We start from the raw sequence: 6,609 nt of genomic DNA, 5'->3' as shown, positions 1-6,609 counted from the left end.
TTTATTATCCAACCTCAGCTCCTTTTTTATTCCACTAGATTCCTTTCTCCTTGTAGTAATGTAGAAGAGAGTATTGTTCAAAATACTCCCCTCCTCACTTTCTCAGTAGTCTCCTTCCCCTCCTCTGATTTTTAGTTTAGCCATGTGAACACGTTTGGCCAGAGATGTTAGCAGATAGGGTGAAAGGAACTTGAAATGTTCTCTATAGTTTAGCATGTCTCTTGCCTGCAAACACGCTTGCCTTCACCTTGACAGCTGCAACCTCCTTAGCCCCCAATGTTACAATGGCTGATTGTCCTCCAGTCTTTGCAGACTGTCTGATGCCAGCCCAATACAAGAAACTCTGTGAAGACTCAAGACACAGGAGCCTAGATCCAGAGGCTGGGGGAGTGGTCCGGTGGTAAAGGCTTAGCCATGTGCAAGGCCCAGCATTCCAGCCCTAACACCAAAAATAAAAGCCTACATCCATATGTTCCTTACCAATAGAGTTACCAGCTTCTGAGTTTCCTTCTTGGCGAAAGTGGAGCTGTGCCTCAAGAAGTAGAGAGCTAGACTCGAGTAAAAAGAGAGCAGGCACAGTGTCCAGGCCCTGAATTCAAGTCCCAGGGCAAGCACATTATGTATTTAAAATTAATTAATTAGATTTAATAAAAGAACCAACCTCTTAAGTAATAGGATTTGGAATTTCTACTCATCAAATTCATAGAAGAGGAAACTGAGACCAAAATGTAATCAAATTTCTTACCAGTCACCAGGAGCTAAGAAACTGAATTTCTGTTTATGACTAGAGACTTTCTAACAGTATATGCCCTTTAGTGAATATATATTCCAGTTTTGTTTTTTCCCTAAACAGCAGTTCTGTAAAGATATTTTTCCAGGTGGATCCTCTTGAACTCTAGATCCATCCATTTCCACACAGCAGGATCCCATTCTGTGCATTCCTATCAGTGAGGGACCCTTTACACACATCCTGCAGCTGTATTATGTAGACACAGGAGCTGCCCATCTAATGATGACAAAATACACCATTATGCTTAAACTCAGCTTGTAAACCCAACTATTATATATTGGGTATCAGAAGTTCAATAGAAGCATTCTTCTAAAAATCTGCATAAATCATACTTCTATAAATTGAATCTCACTCTAAATATATCAAAAGACTATTTAAAGAAATGTCATGCTGAAATTTTCCTTGAAGAAAATAATCACATTCTTTTATCTGTTAGGGATTTGTGTTTGTACTTTTATGTATTTATATGCCAGCTGCTCCTAAACTGTAGCCGATCTGGATCACCATACAGGGTCACTTCTCTAAAAAGGGCCCCTCTATCTCAATGGCAACAATAATGTTGAAATGTTTTACACCATCCTTTATTTTTTTGTATTGGTCCAATGGCTTGAACTCAGGATCTGGGTGCTGTTTCTTCTTCACGGAAGGCTAGTGCTCTACCACTTGTGCCACAGCTCTATTTCAGGCTTTTTTGATAGTTAATTAGAGATAAGAGTCTGAAGGACTTTCCTGCCCAGGCTAGCTTCAAACTTGAATCCTCAGATCTCAACTTCCTGAATAACTAGGATTACAGGCATGAGCCACCAGCTCCTGGCTTATCATCTTTTATTTCAAAATTGGCCTGTAAGCCAGGTACCAGTGGCTCACACCTGCAATTCTAGCTACTCTGGAGGCTCAGATCTAAGGACTGAAGTTTGAAGCTAGCCCAGGTAGGAAAGCCCATGAGACTTATCTCCAGTAAACTACTCAGAAAAAGTTGAAAGTAGTGTTGTAGCTCAAGTGGTAGAGCACTAGCCTTGAGGACCTAGGCCCTGAGTTCAAACCCCAGGACTTACAAAAAAAAAAAAAAAAAAAAAGCTTGCCAACACTCAAGGGAGGTAGATACGTATTATACCACTTTCACAGATGGAGAAACTGAGGCAGAAATTAATAAATCATGTTGAAGATATCATCATCATCTACAGCATGACTGAGAAAAGAATTTGCTGCACTCATGGATCACTGATGGCCTTTCCCACAACTTTTGATCCCACTAACAAAAGCAGACAGAACAGGGAAAGAAAATCATCCACAGTTTATCTAATCTAAGGCAGAGTGTGAATGTTACCTTATTGGTACCAGAGGCTGACTATTGCTATATTTTGCCAAGAATTCCCCTCAGACACACTGTCACAGACCTCTAAACCGAGTGGAAGCCATTGTGAGTACAGGTAGGGCTTAAAAAACAGGACTGGAAAGGAAGGAGAGAGAAGAGGAAATACAAACGGATACCAAAATGAGGAAAAACAAGAGGACAGGTCAGGAAGCAGCTCAACAAGAAAGGCAACTCATGGCAGAAATGAAGTGTCATTCATCTGGAAAGCTCAGACATTCAGAAAGGGGTAATTGTTGGCAATGACATTACAGAACCACTCCTCATAATTATCAGGTCCCTCTGACATTCCCAGGAGGCAGATTCATTCCTTTCCTCTGGTCCAGACCAAGTGCTGATGTAATTGACCTGACACTGCCGAGACTGTTGACAACCCTGAATATATTCTCTCATGTACTGCCTCTCTTCTTCTGCGCTTCCAGTTAATTCTATAACAAAACAAACTGAAAGTGCATTTTAAAATTCTCCCTGAATAAAAAAAGTCCTAAAAATTTCCTAAATCCTTGACACATTGGGTAGGGCCACATACTCTTGTTTGATTTTTGTAAAAGGGCCATGATAAGCCTCTAATGTGATTACTAGCTCTTTCCAGGCAATGCTCCTTTAGACACATCAGGCATTTAAAAACCAAAAGCAAAATTCAAAAATCCCTGTGAAATGTGTGGATACCACCTTTCTAGAGAAGAATGGAGCCCACAGGAACTTTTCTTTCTTCGAGTTGTTCTAAGAGATGGCAAATGAAGACAAACTAAGAGATGGTGATTGATGGGCCTCCAGGTGCAATCGTAGATATTGATGGCAAATGAATGGGATGATCAACAATCCAACAGGGAAGGGTTAGCATCAGATAAACAGAAAACACAGCACAGGCAGATGAAGAGGCATCAGGGTAGGAAAGAAGGGTTAAGTGGAGGTGCTGGCAATCAGAGCTAAGAGGGGGGCAATAGCATTAGTTTGTGCCTTGGCCTCTCCTAGGATGGTTCAGAGCCAGGAATACATCCATCCTTCCTTCCTTCCTGTCAGCAATGTCATCTTCTCAGAGATCTAGCTTTAAAACTTGAACCCCACCTCTCAAACAAAAGCCATCGACTGCTAAATCTTACCAGTTGCACTTTAGCAGTACCTTTCACATGGCTCTCATTTTTACTTCAACTTCTTCTAGGGCCTCCTATCATTTCAGCCTAACTAGGCCCAAACTATTATCTGAATCCCTGACCTGAGTCTTCTGTCCACTCAGTTTCATCTCCCTCTGGGTGCACAATACTGCTCCATTTGGAAATTCCCCACACACTTTCCTACATTGCCTCCCTCTGCTTCCTCAATCTCCACCTACTAAAGTACCAGTTCTAATTACTACTGCAAATACCAGCCTCTCCATGAGCCTTGTTTCGAGTGTAATCTTAGCTTTGATCTCAGCTACAAGTACACAGGAAGACACGCACGGATCAGTCCACAAGACCTACTTTCAAGCTTTACCTCCCTTCTTGGGCTGTGTCCATGACCTGGCATAGAGAATATGAACTTTATCTTATTTTTCTCTCTCTACTCCAAGACCTGCCTAAAAATGGTTATTGCATTTGCATCGCAGGTAACGAGAAGTTCAATAATGAAATTAATTGGAATGTACTATACCTGTTCATGAATGAGGATGCTTCAACAAAGTAGCTTGTAATGTTATTGGACTCTCAGGAGCAAACAAATCCATGTCCAAGTGCTGGTGGTTCACATCTGTATTAGTTACTCAGGAGCCTAAGATCTGAGAATCATGGTTCAAAGCCAGCACAGGCAGAAAAGCCCATGTGATTCATACATCCAATTAACCACCATAAAGCCAGAAGTAGAGATGTAGCTCAAGTGGTAGCATACCAGCCTTGAACTAAAAAGCCAAGCAACAGGGTGAGGCCATGCATTCAAGATCCAGTACTAGCAAGCTTGCACACACACACACACACATGCACCCACAGGCAAAATCCATGATACAGTTTCAAGGAAAAAGTGAGGGTATGCAGGTGGAGTTGTTTTGGAGCCAAAAGTCTCCAGATTGAGGTCTGCCTTGCCATGTACTAGTTCCATGTGTCATGATGATTCTTTTCTGGGCACTTTTTCTTACTGCTGAAGGATTTCACAGTAAGACTTCATACTTAATCTCAGCCAAAAGGACAAGAAGCAATAGTTGTTTCATTCTCTAAGGGGTGTACTTGATAAAAGTAAATGAAGAACAGAAATCCTTATAAAAGGATTGAGAAATGAGAGATTTGTGACCTCTATATAAAGTGGTTTTCAATCCAAATTATGTGTCATAATCACCTATAAAATACAGAGTACAAAAAACACAGAGTATTAGGCCCAAAAAGGTCAGCTGACCAAGAATCTTCCCCAGGTGAGATCTAGAAGGACTAATTATTTATAAAATACTGTCTCTAGTGAATAGCTAATGTTGCAGACTACCGTTATAAACTCATAAATAGGGCTGGGAAGGTGCTCAGTGGTAGAGTGCTTGCCTTGCATGCATGAGGCCCTGGGTTTGATTCCTCAGTACCACATAAAGCTGGAAGTGGCACTGTAGCTCAAGTGGTAAAGTGCTAGCCTTGAGCTGAAGAGCTCAGGGACAGTGCCCAGGCCCAGAGTTCAGGCCCCATGACTGGCAAAAACAAAAAACAAAATAAATTAATTAATTAAAAAAATAAACTCATAAGTATCATTAAGAATAGAGCAAGAAGCTTTAGGCTGCTGGCTTAATTATTTTTTATTTGTTCTGTTAGAAATTAGTTCAATGCTTTTATAGTGCAATTAAAATGTACTATTGTGTGTGAACATTTTTTGTTCTCCATTGCTGTTTGTGTGCTTAAGTTCCTAGAAGAAAATAACAAGCTTAGTGCTGTACATAAAGATGCTTCATCATCTTTGGATAAATCCTTAAACTCTGATTTTTTTGAGACTGATAAATAAAAAACATATAGGGGCCAGGTGCCGGTGGTCCATGCCTATAATCCTAGCTACTCAGGAGGCTGAGATCTGAGGATCGAGGTTCAAAGCCAGCCCGGGCAGGAAAGTCCATGAGACTCTAATCTCCAATAAACCATCAGAAAAACAGAAGTGGCGCTGTGGCTCAAGTGGTAGAGCGCTAGACTTGAACTGAAGAGCTGAAGGACAGCGCCCAGGCCCAGAGTTCAAGTCCCACAACCAAAAAACAAAAGACAAAAAAACCCATATAGGGTCCTTTATACCCTACTCAGAGCTTTGCTGACCACTCAAGCGATTCTAGTCTAACCTGAGAGCTGAATCTCAGGTCTTACTTCAGAATGTGTACAGGTAAGATTTCTACATGGATTTGAGGGGAAGCAAAGGCAACCTTTTCTCTGTTCACGTCAGTGTTTCAAGTCCTGTCTTCCACAAACCATTCTTCAGTAGGTGTCATTCTCTACATTTACTCTTAACCAAAAGGTCAAGAAGTAATAGATGTTTCCTTCTCTAGAGGGTGCATTTAATTACAACTAAATTAACAACAGAAAGGCTTATATCTTTAACTTCTAGTATCTCATTACAAGATGTGTCCAAAATCATTACCCAGTTCTTCTAAGATCTTTTAAATATGAGGTAGTATACAAAATAAATTGACATCCATTTCAGTTTTACACTGTGTGCAAACTGTGAGTCTGTGTGTACCTTACAGAACTTCTAATTCCCAGGACCCAAATTTCAAAATTATGAAGGAAGGAAGCTTAGTGACTTTGCTGGTGGCTTTCAGGCCGTCAGTGTTGGCAATACCCACCCAAGGTGTCATAACCTCTACCAAGTCAAGGATTTGAGGAGTTATCCAAGCTCACATAGTGACTGGGGCAGAGCCAGCTTAGAACTCAGACACTGCCTCCTCTTTTTACCTGTCTTCCCTAACTCAGGCTCTTCTACCTGGACTGACTCCCTTTTCCCTCTCACATAACCTTGAAACTGCTGATCTGCCTTGGCACATAAGTGTCACTTGGCTACTCCCAGCTATTGCTGTCAAGTCCCAGGATTGGTTTTTTTGGGTTTTTTTTTTTTGGTTGGTTGTGGGGCTTGAACTCAGGGCCTGTGCAATGTCCCTGAGCTCTTTTGCTCAAGGTTAGCGCTTTACTACTTTGAGCCACAGCTCCACTTCTGGTTTTCTGGCAGTTAACTGGAGATAAACATCTCAGACTTTCCTGTCCTGTCTGGCTTCGGATCTCAGCCTTCTGATCAGCTAGGACTACAGGCATGAGCCACTGGCACCCAGATACAGGAGACACTGAAGTACAGCTCAATCTCTATTTCTAACTATATTGCTAATGGATCCTTAAAGATCCCAGTGCTGACCCAGTATAATGGCAGTGACATGCATCACCCTTAGGTAGCGCCATGAGCTCAATAAGGGAAGGGCCTTTCCTAATGAGGCTATAGAAGAAAAACCAGGGCAATCACCAACTCACTA

Source organism: Dipodomys spectabilis, unplaced genomic scaffold (assembly GCF_019054845.1).
Source record: "Dipodomys spectabilis isolate Male_0828 unplaced genomic scaffold, ASM1905484v1 ptg000006l, whole genome shotgun sequence".
In the NCBI taxonomy this organism is placed as follows: Eukaryota; Metazoa; Chordata; class Mammalia; order Rodentia; family Heteromyidae; genus Dipodomys; species Dipodomys spectabilis.
The sequence above is the reverse complement of the archived record's forward strand: the minus strand, read 5'-3'. Positions refer to the sequence as shown.